The sequence below is a fragment of the Antechinus flavipes genome, chromosome 6 (assembly GCF_016432865.1).
Source record: "Antechinus flavipes isolate AdamAnt ecotype Samford, QLD, Australia chromosome 6, AdamAnt_v2, whole genome shotgun sequence".
Classification (NCBI taxonomy): Eukaryota; Metazoa; Chordata; class Mammalia; order Dasyuromorphia; family Dasyuridae; genus Antechinus; species Antechinus flavipes.
In genome coordinates this window covers 214,096,673-214,121,627 of record NC_067403.1, presented here as the reverse complement: position 1 = coordinate 214,121,627, position 24,955 = coordinate 214,096,673, and the positions used below count along the sequence as shown (strand labels likewise).

Genomic DNA, 24,955 nt, shown 5'->3' with positions numbered 1-24,955 from the left:
CAAAATATTCTTTAGTGAAATTTATCTTTTAGCCACAAGATTTAGTAAATCTGTCATCACATCAATGCTAGTATTCCCTCCAACAGTGCATCTCACAGCCCCTTCTTGGCATAAATTTAAACCATGTCTTCATAGGACTGAATTCTAAGTTTTCTTGATGTGTTGGAGGCCTTCTGCTAAATCTCTTGATGGAATAGGACAGAACTAGACCTGTGCTTCTTTTGGTGTAAACTTCCCCCAACTCCCCCAACTGATGCAGCCAAGTAGTTTCTATGCATTTAAGGTCTAAGAGTCAATGGGGGCATCAAGGGATTAAATGATTTGCTCAGAATCACGTGACCTATTTGTATCAGAGGTGGGATTTAAATGAGAACTTCCTGACTCCAAGTCCAATTATATTCAGTATGCTATGCTGCCTTATATTGATTCATCTTGTAAAACAATGTTTGAAGGTTGTCTACTATTGCTCATTTTTGTTTTATGACCAGCCTTCCTCTTTTTCTGATCACATCCTTAATAGCGATGATGTGCATTTTTCTTTTTGGTGGTACATAGCAGCCTACTCACACCCATCATGAAACTCTATGACCTTTGGGTGACCATTTACTTTAATTCTTTGCAGACTATGGTTTTATTACATGACTCAACAGTTATACATCGCCAGCATAATATTGATGAAAAGATGGATCCGTTTCAAAGAGAGGCTTAGATTCATTAAAACCACAAAGTTTCCCAAAGGTAACCAAACTTCTTGCTCAATTCCAGGAATTTCCATTTCCGGTGTCTGTCCAAGATAAATATTCTAGGAGACTGACTCTATGCCTTGTCAATCCAACTGCATCTCATAGTCTGGATAAAGTATTTTTCTTCCACTTGATTTTTCTTTTAAGTGATTATAGATTTCATTTAAGAGGCTCTACCATGTACCCAGTTTTCATGTAATCAGATGATGACTCACAAATAGGGGCATTGGAGGATCTTAAACATCTGTAGGGAATTTTTCTATTTGGATTCTGTATAGTGCAAATTTAATACCTGTGTGAACATAAGCAAGTTGATTTTTGGCCCATTTTCCTCATCCGTTTAAGAGGGGGCTAATTTTATTGTTCACCTATATGCAACTATGACCCTATCTGAGGTCTTGGCAAAGAGTCTAGTTTGCCATTTCCTTCTCCTGCTCATAGGTCCATGCTTTGTTCAACAGTCATAATTTCTTACAGCATAACATATTACATATATTTGCTTAAGCTGTCCCAGAGACAACAGGCATCTTTTATTTCCAATTTTTTGCTAATATAAAAAGTGCTATCAATACTTGGGTTTTTCTTCTTAATGACCTCCTTGGAGTATGTTTTAGAGTGGAATCTCTGGATCAACGGGTATGGATGTTTTAGTCACTTTATTTCCATTAATTCGAAATCTTTTCCAAAATGGATGGTTGCAGTGATGATTCACAGCTTGATTCTCAATGCACTAGTATATTTACCTCTTCACAATTCCTTCAGCATTGGTTCTCATATTTTGCCAGTCTTAAGTGTGGGTATAAGGTAAAATTTCAGGGTAGTTTTAGTCACATCAACATCTTAAAAAGCTACATGTCCAAAACAGAATTCATTACATTTTCCTCTAAAAACCTCCCTTCTTCCTTACTTTTCTACTACTGTCCTCCCATGGACCCAGACTTGGAATCCAGGTGTCTTTCTACTATTTAGTCTTTCTCCTTATTTCTATTCAGCCCATTACTTTACAATCTATCTTACATAGTCCCTTTTCTTCACTCACAATTAACATCCTAGTATATAGGCCCTTGACAACTTATGCTTGCTGGCTTCGAATCCTCCATTTTATTTATATTGAATAATGAGATAAATGAATAATGAGTAATATAAAATATTTTGATATCAAATGTCAAAATAATCAAATATCAAATGAATAATCAACTGTCAAGTCCCTCCATTTCCTTAGTAATATTTCTAATGTACAAGTACCATATCATTTCCTTACTCAATTTTAGTGGCTCCCTGTTGCTTTCAGGATCAAATAAATTCTCTGAATAGCTTGTAAAGCCTTACATAATTTATCTTTTCAGTCTTTTTCCCCCATGAAGATCTCTCCTTTTCTCTGACCATGCCCACAATGCTCCTTCTCCTGTCTCTTGGCTTCAAGACTCATCTCAAATTTATTTCCTGCAAGAAGCCTTTCCTGATTTCCCCTACTGCTAGTGTCTTCTGAGATTACCTCCCATTTAGCTTGTATATGTCATATACTGACATAACTCTTTGTATATTGTCTTTCTTTCAAATTAGACTTTGAGATCCTTGAGTTCAGAGTTTTTTTTTTTTTCCTTTTCTTGTTCAAAGTACCTATCTAGCAAAGAGCCTTTCACATAGTAGGTGTTTAATGTTTTGTTTTGTTTTTTTTGCCTTTACTTTAAGCCACCTCCTCCAAGACAGATGCCACAGTGGATAAAGTGCCCAACCTGGAATCAAGAAAACATCTTCTGAAATTCAAATCTGTCTTTAGACATTGGCTTGTATGACCCTGGGGGAATCACTTAAACTTGTTTACCTCATTTTCCTCAACTATAAAATGAAATAAAGGAAATATTGCAAACCCATTCCACTATCTCTCCTTAGAAAACCCCAAATGGTGTCATGAAAAGTCAGATTTGGTTGGACAATAGCTATTTCCCAATCTCATGTGCTCTGAATTCATTCTCTCCTTAATTGCATCTTGTAGGATTCCTTTTCCTCTTTAAGGGAGCCCCTTTTAGCTCTGGACTCTTGGATGTGGACTGGGTTAATTCTTGGGGAGCTTAGCTCATAAAGGGACAAGGTTTTTTCCTCATCTTTGGTTCTGCTTTACACCTCTAACCGGAGTAATAAAGCTTAGGTTTTGGCTTACATCTAGAGTCCCTCCCCCAAATGGGGGGAGAAATGAGGTACCAATATTCAAAGATCATCAGGTATATGGCTACATATTTTCTCTTATACAAAATACCCTAAAAGACTTACAAGCATGCTTTGATAAAAGTCTTAAGGAGTAATATTACTATTATATTCTTCTGGAAGGCTGAAACTTATAACATGAAGCCATTTCTGAGACGGTTAAATAAGCATCTCATTTCATCTTGGCTTTAACTTCTTCTGAACAAATCTCTCTAGGTCTATGTCCTCAAAGCCAGACAATGCTGACACTTTTCCTTCCTCTCAGTGATGATCTCAGAGAAGTACTGAGTTGACAGAATACTTCTGAGGGAACCAGGATTTCTAGTGTTGAAACTCATAAGATTCCCTTTAAGGTTGGAAACCTTTTCAGATCCCTACTCAGGGACCTGCATTTAGAAACACATCAAAACTCAAGAGGCAACCCCAAATGCAGGCTTAGGTAAATACACATGCTTTAACCACCAAAAGCTCACAGCTTGCCATAGTGGGAAAGGGTATCATCTCTTCTTCACTGCTCCAGGGAGATCACTCAGCAGGCCAAAGAGCAAAGTGAATGAGGTAACGTTCCCCAAGGAAGCTCCTAGCCTTGCCTGGAGGGCAGTCATAGCATATATATATATATATTTACCATGTATTTTTGTGCTGAAAGTACATATAAGTGTGTGTGCATGTCTATCTCGCATGCATTTCCATACTGGAGACTTGCCCTCTTCTCAATTTTAAGATACCCAGGTATTGATGGATAGGCAGAAAGGTCCCTGAGGCACTAGTGTAAAGGTAGAAGAGTTTCTGCTTTTAGGTAAGAGAAAGGACCAAGCTTAGCCCCTCACCTCTTTCCATTTGACCCTCCCCAGCCCCAACAGACCCATCCCAATAATTTATTTTCTCCTTCCGGGTTTTCTTGAGGGATAACTATACTTAGATCTTACACCACGCGACGCTGAGCCCTTGCTGAGCCCTTCCAGTCCGAGTGCCTCGCTGATTCCCTCCTCCCCCAGCCCCACACCCGAGACCCCCTACATCCAACCATCTTGGACATTTTTTGGGAGAGCACTGTGTGAGGCTCCCCCTTCTGCCCCGGGGTGCCAGAAGACAAGCTGCAGAACAGGGTGACAAAGATGAGGAGGGACACTTCTGAGGCTGACTGATGAACTTCCCTCCTTCCCCGCCCCCCAAGCTCTCAACCGTACCCCAAAGCTGGCTGGGCTTGGGGCAGGAAGTCCCTCCAAGTCCCTCCCAGGTTATCCTTTGTAAGTTAAAACTTTAATGCATTAATCAAAGATAAAGCCGCCACCGGCCCCCTCCCGAAGGGGGTAGAGGTCGGCTCGATCTGGCCCGGGGGCCGAGGCCACGGCCGCCACGTCCGGCTTGACCGCGGGGTTCGTCCTGGCCTGAAAGCGATCCAGGGCGGACTCCATGGAGGACAGCTGCCTTCCGAGGTAGCTCAGGTTCTTTCCCAAGTTCGTCTGGGTGTTGGTGATGGAGTCCAGCGCGCATGGAATTGTCCTGGCTAGCACGTCCACCTTGCCGGACAGGTCCCTGATGGCCAGCTGCAGGGACTTCTGAGACTCGTGCAGGGCGCACTGGTTCTTCACCAGCTTTTCGATGTGGTCTCGGAGCGACGGGGCTCCGGCCGGGGCAGTCCTGGGACCCACTCGCGGTGGCTCCCACTCGACGCGGCGGGAATCGCGGCTCGGGAGGCTCTGCAGGCGGAGCGCCGCTTCCTGGACCCGGGCGGCGCCGTCTGGGGCGCCGAGGTCTCGGACTAGCAAGGATCCTCCGGCCGCCGGAGCCCTCGCACGAGGCGCCGGCCTCCCGGGGTGGTCACCAGGGGCCTTGCAATCGGGCGTCTTGCCCCGGAGGTCCCCTCCTCCCCCGAGGAGGTCGTCCCGCTCTCCCTTCGTGGGGCTGTGGCCCACGCCCAGTCTGCGCACGAGCTCGATCAGAGCCACTATGGCCTCCACGCGAGGGTCCATGGCTTTGAAAGCTGTGGGCTTCTCTAAACGAGATATGGGACGGAGGAAAACTTGGGGGATACCCCCACCCCGGAAACTCAACTGTGACCTGAGAGCACGCGAGCCTCTAGAGGCCCCAGAGAGCGTCACTGGCCAGCTGACTCGGAGCGGGGCGGGGCGGCGTCGTTTAAGGACAGGCCCCGCCCAGGGGTCCCGCCCCTCAGCAACGGCCTCCCTCCCGCCACTCCTCCCGCTACGGCTCCGGTGCCGAGGCCTCTCGCGAGAGCGCGGCAGCCCTGGCTTTTTCAGGCCCACAGGCTCTCGCGAGAGGAGGAAGCGGAGCCGGCCTGCAATCTCCTGGGCTGGCCCTGGCAGCTCCTACCTCAGCAGTGGCCGCCGCGGCCGCGCCGGCTGAGGAGGGGCAATCCCCCAGGCTGCGAGCTAGGAGGCGCCGCTCCTACTGCCGCTGCCCGCCCGCGGCCCCCCCGACCCCCACCGACGCGTCAGGGCCGCCTGCAGGTAGGAGAGCGCGGCAGGGTAGGTCGGGAGGGAGGGAGCACCTGAGGGGCGGTGCCGCAGTATGGACCCAGGAGCCTGGGGGCGGGGGGGAGACGGTGTGGGGACGGCCTGAGGCCCCCGGTCCCCACCCCGTGCTGGGCGGCTGGGGGAACTCAAGTTTCTTGTCTTCACTTCAGACAGACCCACTCGTGTTCCTTCTCCACGCCCCGACCCCTCCCCCCCGCAGTCATTCTCACGTCGGCGGGGAGAAGAGCCGGTTGGCATCACAATGGGGGCGCGGCCCGGGGAGGGGGAAGGGCTCCTGGGGAACCCGCGGATCTGAGACCTGCCCACGGCCGCCCTGTTGGGTTCAGTGACAGCAACCTCACGTGGGGCTCCCCCGCCCTCCTTGGAGCCGTCCGGCGCCTCTTCCATCTCTTCGCGCCGCTCGCGGCCCCGGGAGGCGCCGTGGGACCCGGACTGGGTGTGGACGCGTCCGCCTCGAGGTAGCAGGTGTGAGCCGCGACTGTGGGCTCCGGCACCTCTCCGCCTGCCCTCTCCCGGGGTTGGGAGGGTGAGTGGGTTTGTTTGGGGAGGGGGGGGGCTCTCGTGGAGTCGTCTTATTCCTGTAACTGGGATGCACGTGTGTCACGGTCTCTTGAGTCCGGCTCTCCGTGACCCCATTTGAGATTTTCTTGGCAGTTTGCCATTTCCCTCTCCAGCTCATTTTACAGATGGGGAAACTGATTTGATAGGAATCAGCAGTATGTGAAGCCAAGAAAGGCTATTTTGATTTTAGGATGGATTTATAGAATTATTATACTCTGAATTAGGAGATGGGTCATAGTTCTGATGGATTCTTAGTCCTCAGGTTATAGCAGAGTATTCAGTGCTGCATTTTGAGGACATTGATGAGTAGTATGTCCAAAGAAAGATTGTCTAGAAATTGCATATAACGAATAGAGGAAAGATGTTGGATGTTGGAGCAGGTGGATATTAGGCAGTGAATTACGTGATAGCTTTCTCATTTTCCCTCTCCACCCCTTCTTCCTCTCTCTTCTCCTTGCTTTGTTTCTCTCTCCTTCTCTGTCTTTGCAATTAATAGTATTTATTTTTTCCAGTTACATGTAAAGATAAATTTTCAACATTGCTTTTTGTAAGATTTAAGAGTTAAAAATTTTTCACCTCCCTCCTTATACACTGCTCTCCCAAAGACAGCAAGACATCTGATATATGTGATCTCTGAATAATCATGTTAAACAGATTTCTTCATTAATCATGTTTTAAAAGAAGAAACAGAACAAAAGAGAAAAATGGTAAAGAACCCCCCCCCCCAAAAAAAAAATAGTGAAAATAGGATGCTTCCATTTGCATTCAGATTCCATAGTTCTTTTTCTGGATTTGGATAGCATTTTCCATCATGAGACTTTTGGAGTTGTTACAGATCATTGTATTGCTGAAAAGAGCTAAGTCAGTCATAGCTGATCATTGCATAATGTTCCTGTTAGAGTTTCCGGTGTTATTCTGGTTCTCCTTATTTCACTCCGCATCAGTTCATTTTAGGCTTTCCAGGTTTTTTCTGAAATTTGCTTGCTCATCATGTCTTATTGCACAATAGTATTCCATTACATTCTTATATTACAACTTCTTCAGCCATTCGCTACTTAGTGAATCTCTCTTCAATTTTTAATTCTTTGCTATCACAAAAAGAGCGGCTATAAATATTTTTGTACGTGTGGGTCCTTTTCCAGTTTTTTTCTCAACAGTATTTTGTTTTTCCAAATACATGTAAAGACCATTTTCAATGTTCATTTCTGTAAAACTTTGCGTTTCAAAATTTTCCCTCCTCCCTATCTTTTCACAAGACAGCAAACAAATTGACACAGGTTAAATATGTGCAATCCTTTTAAACATATTTCCATGTTTGTCATGTTATGCAAGAAAAATCAGAACAGAGAAAAAAGCACAAGAAAGAAAAAGCAAGCAAGCAAATAGGAAAAAAAGGTGAAAATACTATGTTTTGATTCACATTAAATTTCCATTGTCCCCTCTCTGGATGTAGAGGGTATTTTCCCATCCCAAGTCTTTTGGAATTGTCTTGGATCACTGCATTGCTGAGAAGAGCTAAGTCTGTCATAGTTGATCATCGAGTAATCATGCTGTTATTGTGATCAGTGTTTTCTTGGTTCTGTTTACTTTCACTCAGCATCAGTTCATATAAGTCTTTCCAGGCTTTTTATGAAATTGAAGGGTCTCTTAAAATTTGAAGAGCTATGATATAGAAAAGGGGGAGATTTAGATTTATTCTCTCTAAAGGGCTTCCTGGAGTACATGGCACATAGTAGGCTCTTAAAAAACTTTTGACTCAATAATGGGTAGGTAGTGTGATGTAGACAGCTTTTAGTTTAGAATAAGAAGTTTTACATCACTCTCATTTCCCTGCCTATTCCTTTGAAATAAAGAATAAGGGTTGAAAAAAGTGTCAACAAAATTAATTAAAAAAAAAGGGGGGGGGGACGGACAGTTAGGTGGTGTAGTGGATAAAGTAAAGCACCAACCCTGAAATCAGAACTTAAGTTCCAATCTGGCCTCAGACACTTAACACTTCTTAGCTGTGTGAACCTGGGCAAGTCACTTAAATCCTTAAGTTCCCACTTAAGCCTCAGGGGAAAAAAAAATATCCGAAGTATGTGTTTGCAAACAAAGCATTTGTTTATATAATCCCCTATATCTGCAAGAATTGAGGAAGACATACTCAAGGAGAAAATGTCTAAATTTCTAATTAAACTTGTTCAATATAGTGGCAAACCTTGAGATTTTATATATGTTATTTCATTTGAATTTCACAACAGATTTTTGACCACAGAGTATTATAACTTAGAATTTATCTCTAGCACTTAGCCTCTGTCCTGATTTTTAGTAGGAAAGAACTTAATAAATTCTCATTGCCCAAAGTTGTCAAGATTTGTGATTTATCTAGGAGTTACATAGCTACTAAATATTGGAGTCAGCACTCAAATCAAGGAATTGTGACTCCAAGATCAATACTATTGCTACATTAACTGTCCTTAAAAGGGGACCATGAAAAGATTTATTGGAAGAATAAAACTGTTGAGGTGGATGATTTTTGAAGATGTTAAGATGATTTAATTACCAGACCTTTATGAACCACTAAATATATGCCAGACACTGTCCCAGGTACTGAGGAAGAAAGGACAAAAAAGGAAATATTTAAATGCTTACTAAGTGCAGGAACTATGCTAAGTATTGAAGATACAAAAGAGGCAAAAGACAGTCCTTTGCTTTCTTTTTTTTTTTTTTTTTAATTTTTAAATAACTTTTTATTGATAGAACGCATGCCAGGGTAATTTTTTACAGCATTATCCCTTGCATTCACTTCTGTTCCCATTTTTCCCCTCCCTCCCTCCACCCCTTCTCCCAGATGGCAAGAGTCCTTTACATGTTGAATGGGTTGCAGTATATCCTAGATACAATATATGTGTGCAGAACTTAACAGTTTTCTTGTTGCACAGGGAGAATTAAATTCAGAAGGTATAAATAACCTGGGAAGAAAAACAAAAATGCAAGCAGTTTATATTCATTTCCCAGTGTTCTTTCTCTGGGTGTAGCTGCTTCTGTCTATCTTTGATCAATTAAGGCTCTCTTTATCGAAGAGGTCCACTTCCATCAGAATACATCCTCAAACAGTATCGTTGTTGAGGTATATAATGATCTCCTGGTTCTGCTCATTTCACTCAGCATCAGTTCATGTAAGTCTCTCCAAGCCTCTCTGTATTCATCCTGCTGGTCATTTCTTACAGAACAATAATATTCCATAACATTCATATACCACAATTTACTCAACCATTCTCCAATTGATGGACATCCTTTCATTTTCCAGCTTCTAGCCACTACAAACAGGGCTGCCACAAACATTTTGGCACATACAGGTCCCTTTCCTTTCTTTAGTATCTCTTTGGGGTATAAGCCCACTAGAAACACTGCTGGATCAAAGGGTATGCACAGTTTGATAACTTTTTGAGCATAGTTCCAAATTGCTCTCCAGAATCAGTCCTTTGCTTTCAAAGAACTCACGGTCTAATAAGAGGGACAAAAAGCAAATATTGTACAAAACAAACTATATATAGATTAAGTAGTAAATAATTGAGAGGGAAGGCAATAGAATTAAGAGGAGTTGGGAAGTCTTCTTGAAGGTAGTATTTTAATTGGTACTTAAAGGATCCCTTGGAAGCTAGTAGGTAAAGTTAAGGAGAACATTCCATGCATGAGGGACAACCAGAGAGAATGCCAGGACCCAAGAGATGGAGAGTCTTATTCATAGAACCACCAGGGTGTGAGTGCCACAAGGTAAAAGAGTACATGATAGAAGTAAGAATTAAGACTAGAAAGGTAGGAGGGTGCTAGGTTAATAAGAGCTTTGAATATATCAAACAGAGGATTTTGTTATTTGTCCTGGGGATGATGGGGAACCACAAGTGGTGGTTCCTTTGTTCCTGAAGTAGGGGTTCTATTGGAATCACAGGTAGGGAGGTGACAGGAATTTGTAACTGAGGAAAATTACTTTGGTGACTGAATGGAAGACAATTGGAATTGAAAGAGACTTGAGGCACTCTATTAGAATGGTTCCTATCAAGTAATAAACACCTGTAGGCAGTATCCACAGAGAGGACAGATTCAAGAAGATATTATAATTATGAATTTGACAGGCCTTGATAATAGATTGGACAATAGGACACGAGAGAGAGTGAGGAGCCAGACTGAGAAGATTGTATTGCTCTTGACAGTAATACGGAAGTTAGGTGAGGAGGATGGAGTGGAATGAAGTTCTGTTTTGAATTTGAGTCTAAGATGTCTATCAGATGTTCCATTTGACCTACTTGAAAGGCATGAAAATAGGAAGTTGGAACTCAGTACAGGATTGATAGATTGCAGAATCATCAGCATGGAGATAGCCATTAAATCTTGAAAGCTGATGGGATCACCAAAGGAAGGGAGGGAGAAGTGAAGAGAATGCCACACAGACTTCTGAGGCATACCTTCAGTTAGAGGGCATGACCCAGATAAAGATCCAGGAAAGGGGTCCAAGAAGAATTTAATGTAAAACAATATCTACTCTCAAGGAATTTACAATTTATTTTAGGAGACAACATACATTTAGATCAGCAGGTATAGGGAATATTTTTTTCTTGTTATGGCAAGGGCCCAGAAAACTGAGCTGAGGGGATCAGGAAGGAACAACCCCTCTAGGTGATGGCACCTGAATTTCAGGAAACTTGCAATTCTGAGAAGAAGCAGTAAGGAGAGAACACTTTGAAGCACGGACATGTCAGATGGAAGGAACAGCATGTGTGAGGAGCAGCGAGAGAGCCAATTTGGCTAGCCCATCAGATGTAGTAAGAGAGATGCAATATATAATGAGACTATAAAGGTTGGTTGGAGTCAAAGGACTTTAAATAACAGAAAAGACATGTCTCCTGTGTCTCCTGAAACACAGGATGTGTCTATCTTCTGTGTGGGCCTTGGCCTTAGAATCAGGAAGATGTGGGCTTATATCTTACCTCAGACCCTTGTTATTTTTGAGACCTCAGGAAAGGCATTTAACCATCTGAATCCAGATGGCTTATCTATAAAACGAGGGGCTTAGAATTTAATGACTTTTCAGTTCTATTTCTTCTCTAGATCTTTGAACCTATGACCTGACTTGACTCTAAAATTATTAGAAAATGCTAGTGTTTTGAAAGGGTGTGCTATGGTTAAAAACTATGCTTTATAACTATTAGTTTGGCAGTAATCTAGACGATGACTGGATGAGACATAAGGCAGGGAGCCAATTAGGGAACTTAGATGATATCTTTCCACAAACATTTATTAAGCTCTTACTGTGTTCTAATTTGGGCAGCTCAATAGTGAAATGAGAGTACTGGACATAGAGTCAGGAATACCTGAGTTCAAATCCATCTCTTGAGACACTAGCTGTGTGATTCTGCCAATCACTTAATCCTATTAACCTCAGTTTCCTCATCTGTAAAATAAACTGGAAAAGGAAATGGCATATCATTCTAATATCTTTGCCAAGAAAATGCCAAATGGTGTCACAAAGAATTGGACATGCCTAAAAAACAGCAACCTATGCTAATCTCTGGGAATACAAAAAAAGGCAAATATAGTTCCTGCTCTCCAGGAGTTCTCATTCTAATATGGGAGGTGGATTTGACCTAGTAGTAGTGATAAATTTCATAAATTTCCACGAACATTTACCTGAAATATATCCTCACATATAGGAAGTGGAATATAGGCATGTTGTTCTTTAAAGTGACCAGATTCATGTAAACTTCTGTGCCTCTTTATTAACTCAGGATAAGATATAAATTCCTAGGTGTTTAAAGCCCTTTAGACCTCCCCTTACCTCAGTCACCTTAAAAAATAATTGAGAGAAAAGGCTCTAGAATTAAGAGGAGATGGGAAAGGCTTCTTTTATAAGATGGGATTGTAATTAGGAATTAAAGGGAGTTGGGGAAGCCAGAGCATTCTGGGTATGGGAGCCCCTTGGCCCTTCCTAACCGGTCTCTCCTTCACATTGTACTTTTAGATCTAATGGCACTGACCTCTGGTGTTCCTCATGTTATTGTGGGCATCTCTTTACTGTTATTAACTAACTTTTCATGATTAAACTTCTGTTTTTACTGTTGAGGGTGCCACCATTCTCCCGATAACTCACTTAGGTGATTTCCTCAGCTAACTCCTCATTTTCACTTCCCATACCTAATCAGTTGCCAAGTTCTGTTGATTTTATCTTTATAATATCTCATAGACTTTCCTCTGACCCTGCCACTCTCCTGGCATAGGCTCTCATCACTTCATGCCTAGACTATTACAATAGCAGTAGCAGACTTGGGCAACTAGGTGTGGTACAGTGATTGGAGTGCCTTGCTTTGGAGTAGGGAAGACTCATCTTCTGAGTTCAAAGCTGAGCTCAGACACTTCTTAGTTGTGTGATTCTGGACAAGTCAGATAACCCTTCTTGTTTCCTCATCTGTAAAATGAGCTGTAGAAGTTAATGGCAAACTTACGTTTTGTCTTTGAAAAAAGCAATAACAACAAACAAACCCAAATAGGGTCTGATACAATTGAAAATGTTGAATCATTAGTAATTAATTACATTCAATAGTAATTAATGAAAGCCTATGAATCTAAGAGGTGGAGAGAGGAGAGAAAAATCTGATCATCTGGCCTCCAGTCTGTCCCTACTTCTGTCCATCCTCCGCTCAGATGTCCAGTTGATTTTCTTAAAGCATAGCTCTGACCATATATCCTCTCTTCTTTTCACCTACTTTTCTGATTTTCTTTACCTCCCTCCAAACCCTTCTCCCACCCAATGTATTTTTCAATCCAGTAATGCTGGCATCTTTCTGAATCCTCACATGTCATATCATCTCTCAACTCCAGACATTTTCATTGGCTATCTACCAAACTTCAAATATCTTTCCTCCTTATTTCTCCCTCTCAGCTTTATGGATTTTTTTCTCAAATATCATCTGAAATCTCTGCAAGCTTTTTTTAGTTCTCCTTAATCTTAATACCTTCTCTCTGGGGTTTTCTCTGATTTGTTTATCGATACTTTTTTTTTTTTAATATCTTTTTATTGATAGAACGCATGCCAGGGTAATTGACAGCATTATCCCTTGCGTTCATTTCTGTTCCGATTTTTCCCCTTCCCCCAGATGGCAAGCAGTCCATTACATGTTGAATAGGTTACAGTATATCCTGGATACAATATATGATACTTTGTTTTGTATATGGAAGTTTGCATGTAGTCTGTCCTATTAGAGTATGGGCTTTTTATATATATATATATATCCCTAGGACCTGGCACAGTACCTGATCTTTAATAGGTACTAAATAAATAGTTGTTGATTTGACTTGACAAAGACGTTTTCTCTCCTGATTCTGGACATTTTCACTAGCTATTCTCTGTATCTAGAATGCTCTCTTCCCTAGTCTTCACCTGCTTCAAATGCCAACCAGAATCCTACCTTGTATTGGAAGCCTTTTCTGATCTCTATTCTAATATTTTGTCTCTTGATTATTTCCAGTTTATCTGCTTGTACATAGTTGTTTGCATTTTATCTCTCTCATTTGGCTTAGCTTTTTGAAAGCAGAGGGACTATCTTTTGCTTTGTATCTCCAGTATTGTCATTGTACCTAGTGCATAATAAATGCTTATTGACTGACTGTTCACTAGATATTAGTTATTGCTTATTTCTCCCAGCTCCCTATTCCCCCCAAAAAAGCAGTCTAGTCAAACTGACTATCTTTTAGTTTTTCATGCAAGATATACCATCTCCTAGTTCCATGCCTTTCCACTGGCCATTCTACATTCCTATAATGCCTCTTAGACCTCTTAGAATTCTTCTCTTCCTTAAGACATAGCTCAACCATCTGATGCATGCATCCTTTTCTGATCTCTCCTTTGCCCCTTAGAATCCAAGTGCCTTCATTCCCAAATTAATTTGTGTTTAATTACTTTGCATATGTTTGTATTTGTTTACATTACATATTTAATAATAAAAATAGCACTTATATCCATATATAACACTTTCATTTTGTCTGGCATATAGTATTATATAAATGATTTTATTGTTGTTATATCTTAAATATACATGCTTGTGTGTGTGTGTATGTCCACAAGTCTCCCCTATTAGAATATAAACTTCTTGAGTATAGAAATTGTTTTATTCTTTATACTTGTGTCCCTATATTTGTTTGCTTGTTGTTTCCCCCATTAGATTGTGAACTCTTTGAGGAGCAAGTCATTTAACCTCTTTTTGCCTCATTTTTCCCATTTGTAAAGTAGGGACAATAACAATAGCACCTACCCCTCAGGGTTATTGTAAGGAATAAAATGAGATAATGCAAAATGCTTAGCACAGAGCCTAGAACATAGTAAGTATCATATAAATGTTAATTGTTGTTATTATAATGTACTTATTGATTAATAGGAGCAATCCACAGAGAAATGTGGGAGAGATGGATGGGTAATGTGACATTATCTTCATCCAAAGCTTTTTCTTTTTATTATGTTTTTTAAAATAGAAGCCCTCTTTAGAATGTTTATCATTTTTTTGAGTTCTTCTGGTGCTTTTTATCCTTTTTACCTCTTTTTTTTTTTTGCTTTTAGCTGTAGTATTATTCATTAATTTAAATGCTATTTAATAGTGCATTCTTCTCTTAGTCTATTTTCCTTTCATACCTGGCTACCTTTTTACAATCTTTAAGACCCACATTAGAACATAATATCATATATTTGGACATTAGAAGGCTCCTTAGGTGCTAACTAGGCCAAAATCATTTTTATAGATAAGGAAGCTAAAGAAAGCCTAGAGAGTAGAATGTGGAGTAAACTGCCCAGATTTCCCCAGAATGCTACTGACACAGTAGATGACATTGTGGCCTTCCATTTTCCTTTGTGGGCTCTGGGGTACTTGCTTCATATGCCCTCAAACTTTGGACCCTTCCAATCTCTACACAGAACTTCCATTTTTGGGAAAGGACCCAAAACGGCCGTCCCTCATTCTGTAGACTCAGCAACCATATCCCTATTGTAGCACCCACTAACTTCCTCCCATATACTTATTCTCCTTTTATATATAGTTGTTGGTCATTAGAATTTAAGCCCTTCAAGGTCAGAGACTTATTTTTGTTTGTATTGCCAGAAATTTAAGAGCAGAATTGCTCGTTGACTGACAGAGCCATACCTTTTCTCCCATATATTTGTAATCTTTTTTAGTTTCTTTTGACTATACATAGTACTGGTGTAAATTTTTGTTGTTGTTGTTGTTTATTGCTGCACCCCTTCCAAGATGTCTTGAGGTTTACAGGCTTGATTTCTTAAGGACCATGCCTTAAACTCAAGTCTCTTTGATTCTTTTTGATTGGCTAATAATAGGTTTTAGGCCACACTCCTATTGATCGTTTGGGTCCAGATTATCTCAGAGTGAATGTAAATAGCAGTCATTTCTGTTTTGTGCAGAAACCCTAAGGATCCCCTCCCAGCTTCATTCATTCATTCATTCATTCATTTTTTGGCTCAATAAGAAACGCCAAGGTTTCCCACTGTATCAGGACCACTGGACCCAAATGGCTTTGGAGGAGAAAGTGGGGCAGGTGACCTTGCACTGCCCTCCCTCACTTAAGTCCAATTCACTTGCATATCATGGCATCATCCACCTTATGTCGGGGTCCTCCTCCAGAGCAAAGGACAAACAAAAACAGGTGGTACAAAGCATCCTGATTGTTTAATGAGCCTATCCTGTCTCCTCCCCTTCCTGCTGTCTCCTTCCTTCTCCTTCACTGCTTATATATTGCAGTCTGAGATGATTTGGGATTGTCAGAGAGAAGTGGATAGGTTAACTGTCTACAAATATTTGAAGGTCTATCAAACGGAGGAATGATTTATTTGTTCTCTTTGATCCCAGAAGGGAGAACTTGGCAGCAATGGGTAGAAAAGCTACAAAAGACAAATTTAGACTTGATATAATGAAAAGCTTCATAACTATATAATCTTTCTGGATGGATTTCTTCAAGAGTAGGGAGAAGGGGGTTCCTTTTCCATTGGAGGTCTTTCATGCTGAAACTGGATTTATATTACCAGTCATATTATGATTAGTATGTCATATATAGATTGGACTGTTGTTGAGGTCCTTTCTGACATTTAATTCTGTGCTTCTGTCTACACCTGCTGTATGTGTTCCTTTTGGTTTTACTCTGTGGATGGCAAGGATCTTCTGCTGTTCTTGCTTGTGAATGGCCATTGATACTAGTTACATCAAGCAAGAGGAAGTTCTTTGTAGCTAGAAAGAAGAGAAACATGTGGATGAATGAAAATAAACTATGGTATGGGACCAAGAGGAATAGAAACTTGAACATAACAATGGAAAGGTTCTGTGTGATGATGATGATAATAGTTGACATTTATTTTGTTCTTTGCAAGTGATGGACAAGCCTAAGCCTGTAGATGCTCTTATCCCCATTTTACAGATATGGAAACTTGAGGCCCATAGTCAACATAGCTAGTAAGTGCTTGAGGCAATATTTGAACTTAAATCATCTGATTCCAAGTCAGGTCAGGATATTTATACACTGTACCACCTGTCACACTGATTAAAGATTAGTGAGATGCCATAAGGAAATTTAGAAATATACATAACTTTTTTTTTTATTTCAAATTGATAATTTGAAATAGTGTTTTTTATAGGTTGTCCTAGATAAAGAATTCATCACCAAGTGGCCAAACTAGTATTTTCAATGTTTTTAAAATATGATTTTTGTCATTTCTGACAGTCCTATTGTCTGGTACTTATTTTTATATTCACAGCCAGAAGGATTTATTTTAGAGAGCTAATTTCCTTTATTCTAGCTGTATTGCAGGTGTGTCATTGTGAATCATTGATTGAAGTGTGTGATTAAAATTGTGAATCATACTTTTCTAAAGTCAGTGAAACTTGAATACATTCCTGTTTGGAATATCTTATTGGTCAATGTTACCCCCTATTGCTTCTAAAATGTTTACTAATTCAGAGACAAAAATACTTGATCAGAGCTGGTTTGAAATAGAAAGTTAAGCATTCTTGTAATCAATAAGATACTATTAAATCTACTAGTAACTATCAGGTATATGGGTGATTCTTGTGTTTTAAAGTTTCTTTTAAAGTATCTGAATTTCTTGTGGCTTACTGAAATTAATGGGTTCTGCTTTTTCAACAAATGTTCCTTTATTTCCCTTTCTAGTAACCAAGACTCATAGAAATGAATAAAAAGTTTTAATGTAATTTTTTTTAACAGAAACAATATGCTTCTAAATAGGATCAGATTCTGATTAAAAAATTTTTACTAGTTACGTGGCTTGTTAAATGTCAATTTAAAGATACAAACCTAGATGCTTTTTCAGCACTGAGTTTAAAAATGTAATTTGAGAGGCAGCTAGGTGGTACAGTGAATAGAGCACCAGCCTTGAAGTCAGGAAGCCCTAAGTTCAAATGTAGTTTCAGACACATAACTTCCCAGATGTGTGACCCTGGGCAAGTCACCTAACCTCAATTGCCTCAACAAAAAATAAAGAATAAAAATGTAATTTGATTAAAAATGAAATGCCATTGTAATATATTCCTATAGGGTTAGATATTTTTGTCAACTTTTAAAGAAGCAGCAATTAAACCTGTTTAGTCATTTAGTTGATTCATTCAAGATTATTTTAAAATGAAAGATGAGTGTAGCATGGAAAATGGATTTTGGAGCACTCATTTTGGTTTTCTTTTTAAAGAAATATCTCATTTTCTCTTTTAGAAGAGAATTGCTTTTAAATATGAATCTTAAAGCTGAGACTCCAGAAATAATTTAACTGAAATCCTTTGTTTTAGACTCAAAAGTACCTTTTGTGCCTGATGATTTGCAGATCACTTTATTTATCTGTGTCAAGCTCAAGGAGAAATAGAAATGGGCCACATAAGGTTGGGGAGAGGAGGTAGGAGTATGTGTGGGTATATCTACTAAGTTTTAAAATATGACGCAACTATATTGTATTTTTATTTTGTTAAATATTTCCAAATTACATATTTTATTTTTTCCAATTACATGTAAAATAATTTTTAGTATTGGAAAAAACTTGGAATTCCAAATTCTTTCCCTTCTCCCTTCTATTGAGAAGACAAGCAATTTGCTATAGATTATACATGCGCAGCCATGCAAAACATATTCTATATTAGTCATGTTGTGAAAGAACACACAAACCAAAAAACCAAACAAGAAAAATAAAGTTTAAACAAGTATGCTTTGATCTGCATTCACAATCCATCAGTTCTTTTTCTGTAAATAGATAGTATTTTTCATCATAAGCCTTCAGAATGGTCTTAAGTAATTTTATTGCTGAGAATAGCTAAGTCAGTCACAGCTGATCATCTTACAATATTTTGTTACTCTGTACATGTTCTGGTTCTGCTCATTAGTTCATGTAAACCTGTTCATAGTTGTCTGATATTAGCAAACTCATTATTTCTTAAAGCACAGTAATATTCTGTCACAATCATATACCGCAACTTGTTTAGCCATTCCCCAATTAACAGACATTCCCTCAATTTCTAATTCTTTGTCACCACTTGGAAAACTGCTGTGTTTTCCTTTTTGTTTTTTTATCTCTTTGGATACTGATCCCAAATGGTGGTATTGCTGGTTTTAGAGCCTTTGGGGAATAATTTAAAATAGCACTCCAGAATGGTTGAATGAGTTCACAGCTCCACCAACAATGTATTATTGTCTCATTTTTCCCACATTCCGCATCCATCATTTTCCTTTTTTGTAATATTAACCAACATAATGGTACATCAGAGTTACTATATTTACATTTTTCTAATAAATAGTGATTTAGAAAATTTTTTTCATATAACCATAAAAATAGCTTTGATTACTTCATCTGAAAGCTCTGAGAACTTTCTGAGAGTTACTTTTTCAGTGAATTTTATATCTCTTTTTCTACTTGGACAAATCTGCCTTTTAAGAAGTTTATCAGTGTATTTTTGTGCCTCTTTTTACTCTTCGGCCTATTCTGTATAATTAAGGTGTAATTTTCTTTGTGCTATTTTTTTCCTTTAATTGTTGACTCTCCATGATTTTTTTTTTTTTTTTTTTTTTTTTTGCATTACTCTAATTTCTTTTCCCAATTTTTCTTCTTCCTCTCTCTTTTGATAGTCAAAATTCTTTTTGGGCCTTAGACCAGTTCATATTTTTCTTTCAAGACTTTGACTTTATAGCAGTTTTGACATTATCTTTTTCTGAGTTTGTGTTTTGAACTTCCTAATCAACATAATAACTTCCTATGCTCATTTTCCCAGCCTATTTCTTTCTTGCCTTTTTAAAGTTTATGTTAAAGTTGGGCCTTTACTCTCAGGGTAAAAGGGACATTGTTCCAAGCTTCACATATCTTGTGCAGCTGTTTTCAGAGCTTGTTCTGGGAGTCTATTAAGTTTTCAGTTCTTCTAAGGTTGCCACCCGAGTTTATGCTATAAATATAAGTGGAGATTGTCCTAAGTGTTCCATTTGAACACAAAACAGATACTGAGAAAAGGATAAAAAGGTGTTTTTTGGAAGTAGTGGTGTTTGTTTCCCTAGTAATGATTTAGTTTAGCATGAGCTTTGAGCCTTATTTCCTCAGTGAATGACAGTTCAGAATTTGATTTAAAGTTAGCAAGAAGGTTATTTGGAAATAATACTTGAAAAGATGTGATATTTCCTAACTGGGATGAGATGAACTTGTGTTCTAAAAGGGCGAGTAGGTGTAAATTACTGAACCCATTGTCAATGATATTTGAAAGATATTGCAGAATGGGAAAGATATCTAAGTAAGAGTGAATGTCTTGATGTCCAAAACAATAGTATTCTATTAAATTTATAACGCATTTAACTATTACCCAATTGATGGGCATCCTTCTCAGATTTTAATTCTTTGCCACCTCAAAAAGAACTATAAATATTTTTGTGTATCTTTTGTTTTTTTGGAGTTTCTTTTGCTGAGGACTAATCCCTCTCTTAATCTGTCTTCTAATTTTCCTTTCTCTCCTTTTTCTCTTATTTTCCTTTTTAATGAAATGTATTTCTGTACCCGACTATGTGTATATTTCTTTCATCCTTTGACCACTTAGGATGAGAATTAGTTACAAATTACATATTTGTACAGACTTCTGGTTGGTTGCTTGTTGTCCTTTGTTCTTTAGAGGACCAAAATGTTTTTACTATTAAAGTCCAGTGTGTCCAATTGGCGGCTGATCAGGCCAATTCAAGCTCAGAATGCTTTCTCATAGTTTGGGCACAAATAGTTCTTAGGAATATTTGGGATAGATTCTCTGTCAATTTCACATTTCTTCTGAGCTAATTCAGTTCTGCTTTATTAATAGAATACAGCACCTTCTCTGATGTGGTGTGTCAGTGTCTTCCATGTTATACAATCAGTTCTAAAGTTCTTAAGAGGGACCTGGAGAATGTCCTTATTTTGCTTTTTCTGACCACCTTGTGAGCACTTGCTCTTCATAAAATAGTCTTTTCGGTAAGGGTACATTTGGCATTTGAACAATGTGACCAGCCCAATGGAGTTGTGCCCTCTGCAGTAGAGTTTGGATACTTGGCACTTTGGTTTGAGAAAGACCTCATTGTCTGGTATCTTATCCTGCCAGGTGATCTTCATTATCTTTTTAAGCCAATTCAAATGGAATCGATTGAGTTTCTTGGCATGGTGCTGTTAATTGTCCAGGTTTCACAGGTATACAGCAAAGAGGTCGACACAATGGGGCTTTGTAGACCTTCAGTTTAATAATCTAATGTCTATCCTGTCCCACACTTTCTTTCAGAACCTCCCAAACACTGAGCTAGCTGATTATGTGAGATGATTTTCCTTTCTTTTTCTTTCCTATCTTCCCAATCTCCTCAGGTTACTCATCTTCTCTTTTCTATTGTTTTTTGCCTTTGTCAGATTTTATTTGTAATATTACAGATTTGGTTCAGGTTCAGGGCCCCAAAAGCTTATTCCTAAGCTTGAAGAGTGTCCAGAGAAAAATGACTGGGGTGAAGGGTCTCAAAATTATGTCATATAAAGATTGGTTGAAGGAACTACAGATGTTTAATACTCAGCTGTCTTTCTTTCCACAACCCTGTACCTGTAATGCATTCTCTTCTCACCTTCATTTCTTACCCTTAATTCCTTCAAAAAATTCTATTCATTATCTCCTCTTGTGTAAATATTTTCTAGTTGGACTTCTCTCTCCTTTCCTCGGCCCTCCTTGTTATGGGTCAGAACTCAATTGATAGAGACAATAGTTATCTAATTTAGCATGGTTCAGTATGATTGATTTAATCCTACAAGGAGATGTTATGGGCCAGAACTTGAAACAGGGTACTATGTGGAATTGAGGAGACAATGGTTAAATCTAGTTTAGCATTGATTTAATCCTACAACAAATAATGGTTTCCTAATGATATGATGATTGGTGTATACTTAGTGGGGGGCATATAAACTAGAAACTCTCAGGGCCAGAAAGGACAAGTGCACTAGAAACTCTCCGAGGCTGAGACAGATTCATTCCATGTTCCATCTTTATTGTGTCTGGAGGCTGAAGCACAAACCCTTGGAAGTCAGGGAGATTCCGAAGCCAGAGAAGGCAGGCGGGAGCTCAAGCTCTCAGAACCAAGGAGAGAGATGGGCCTCTAGAAAAACTAGTTGCTCCCCAAGTGAAGACGGCAAGACTTTGAAGGAGACAATAAAGGATTTGGACTTTAACCCCTGGCTACTCGTGTAGTGATTACTGAACTGAAACGAAGGCTGCTCCCAGAGACCCCAAGAAAACTTTAACAGAGAACATTACATTTTAGAGAGAACATTATACCTCCTTACTCAATTATTTATGTATATACTTGTTTTTCCCAGTATAAAACAAGCTCCTTCAGAGCAGGGACTGTTTTGTCTTTGTCTTTGTATTCCCAATCAAGCATGTAGTAGACACAAAATAGATCTTTTTGTATTGATTGACCTTGGAATGAGGGGGAGTGATTAGATTTCAGGTAATTGAAGAGTTGACTTGATGTCAAGAGAAGCTTTCTAACAGAGTTATCCAAAATTGCAAGGGGTTATTACTTCAGGTGATAAATAGGGCTTTGCCTTAATGAATGTCTTGGGTAGAGACTTTTATTGTAAAAAAGATTGCTATTCAGGTACATGTTGGAATATGTATTGTCAACTTTTTTCCCAGAGCTTTGTTTAAGAAAGACATCCATGGTTTTATTCCTCCTAAATAAGTGGACATGTATACATGGAAACAGTTAGAACTGAACTCCAGGTGGGTATAGGCAGCAGCGTATAAAGACAAAAATTACAGAGGGAGTGGTGGAATAACTGCATAATGATTTTTAGCAGATCTATGGGTTTTTTTTTTTTTTTTTTTTTGGACTAGGTTGTTTTTTTGCAACTGGAAGTTGATACAATTTAGTCTGAATTGGTTATGTGGCATAGCTGGAAAAATTCTGGGTTCAATATGCTAATACTGCAAGAAACTTCAAATTTATTACATTTGAAGCTAATATTGATGAATGTACTAAGAAGCAGACTTTATAAAATTTAATAGGTAATTTACAAATTTAAGGAAAATGTTGGGCATTGGGAGTTAGAGAAACTGAAGACTAAAGAGGCTACATTAAAAGATACACTTAGCTTAAGTAATGTTCAGTTTTATCTGATAATCCAGGTCTGACTTGTTCTGGATAGTAAGAAGCCGAAGCAACTCAAGGTGATTAGTAAAGTCATTAACCATTCCATTTTCACAGTTTTCTCACACACGGGTCCATATATATGTGTGGGGGGGGGGGGGGGATGGCTAAATTTTTTCTGTAGAGTTTAGGATCTTGGCTCTATGATTTTGTTTCTGTAGGAACTCCTGCATGAAGAAACACTTCTGTGCAGATCATTATCTCTTTTGCTTCCTATCATTTTAGAATTGCACAGGACTTTTGAGGAGAAGTTGGAAGTGATACTAAACCCAGTCCTTCTTGACTCCAAGGCCAGCTCTCCATCTAGCATTTATTTTCCTGTTCTTTTTGTTTAAATGGAATGTTCAAAGTGACAGAAGTATTAAGCTTTAATAGCATAAAAATGCACCAAAACTTTGGGAGTACCTTATACAAATAGCACTTAGTTTAAAGAAATGTCTTTTAACTTTAAAGGGAGCATCAGAAATATCATTAAAATGAAGATATGAGAATGTGGAAGGAAAATTTTCTCTTATTGCTCACTTTCAGTAAACCCACAAGCCCTATCCTGATTATTTTTTCTTTTTGAGGCACGAAATATTTTAATGTAGCTTCTTTAGCCTTCAATTTCTATAACTCCAAATACCTAATATATTCTTTAAATTTCTAATTTATCTATTGAATTTCACAAGATCTGTTTCTTTTTAAAATTTTTTATTATATTTTTTATTTACAAAACACATGTATGAATAATTTTTTCAATTTTGCATAACCTTCTGTTCCAAATTTTCCTCTCTTTCCCCCCACTCCTCCCTTAGATGGCAGGTAGTCCAATATCTGTTAAATATGTTAAATTATATGTTAAATCCAGTATATGTATACATATTTATACAATTATCTTGCTGCACAAGAAAAATCAGATCTAGAAAGAAAAAAAAAACCTAAGAAGGAAAACAAAAATGCAAGCAAACAATAACAGAAAGAGTGGAATTGCTATGTTGTGGTCCATACTCAGTTCCCATAGTCCTCTCTCAGGGTATAGATGGCTCTCTTCATTACTGGACAATTGGAACTGATTTGAATCATCTCATTGTTGAAGAGAGCCACGTCCATCAGAATTGATCATCGTATAGTGTTGTTGTTGCCATGTATAATGATCTCCTGGTTTTGCTATTTCACTTAGCATCAGTTCATGTAAGGCTCTCTCTGAAATCATCCTGTTGGTCATTTCTTAGAGAACAATAATATCCCATAACATTCATATATCATAATTTATTCAGCCATTCTCCAGTTGGTGAACATTCATTCACTTTCCAATTTCTAGTCATTACAAAGAGATCTGCCACAAACATTTTTGCACATTTGGGGCCCTTTCCCTCCTTTAAGATCTCTTTGGGATATAAGCCCAGTAGTAACACTGCTGTGTTGGTCAAAGGGTATGCACAATTTGATAGCTTTTTGAGCATAGTTCCAAATTGCTCTCTAGAATGATTGGATCTGTTCACAGTCTCACCAACAATATATCAGTGTCCCAGTTTTCCCACACTCCCTCCAACATTCATCATGATCTTTTTCTGTTGTCTTAGCCAGTCTGAGAGGTGTGTAGTGGTATCTCATAGTTGTCTTGATTTGCATTTCTCTGATCAATAGTGATTTGGAGCATCTTTTCATATGACTAGAAATGGTTTTAATTTCTTCATCTGCAGATTGTCTGTTCATATCCTTTGACCATTTATCAATTGGAGAATGGCTTGATTGCTTATAAATTTGAGTCAATTCTCTATACATTTTGGAAATGAGGCCTTTATCAGAAATAAGGTCTGTTTCTTGATCCATTCATAAATTCTAGGTTCAAATGTAATAAATTTGAATATTCATATTTGTTTTCTGAAGTATGTTAAACTAAAATTTCTTTTTAAAATAGTATAGATAAAAGCTACAAAAGTACAGTAATATTTCACACTTTTTGCAACTTTTACTTTCTGGAATATTATCAGAAAGGAAAATAAAGGGGAAAAGGCTTCTAAGCATTTGAAATAACTGTCTTAAAACTCTAGCACTTATTAAACTGCATATCCTTTGATCCAGCAGGCCTCTACTAGGCCTGTATCCCAAAGAGAACATTAAAAAATGGGAAAGGACCCATATGTGCAGAAACGCTTGTAGCAGTCCTTTTTTAGTGGAAAGGAAGTGGAAATTGAATGGATGCTCATCAGTTGGAAATTAGCTGAATAAGTTACATGAATGTAATGA

At 38.8% G+C, this 24,955-nt stretch overlaps 1 protein-coding gene across 6 annotated transcripts in view; it reads left to right on the top strand.

Annotated features, from left to right (window-relative positions):
• Positions 1-24,955, top strand: part of BTBD10 (BTB domain containing 10) — a 94,795-nt gene that overhangs the window by 7,468 nt on the left and 62,372 nt on the right. For 3 of the 6 annotated variants that reach the window (XM_051965759.1, XM_051965758.1, XM_051965756.1), the window contains exon 1: positions 5,330-5,422. The exons of 1 other annotated variant lie outside the window; for it this stretch is intronic. The gene's annotated coding sequence lies outside the window, so the exon portion shown is untranslated. Of the gene's footprint in view, positions 1-5,323; positions 5,423-5,957; positions 5,976-24,955 lie in introns of those variants that run through there. 2 more of the 6 variants (XM_051965762.1, XM_051965763.1) reach the window with 2 other exon arrangements.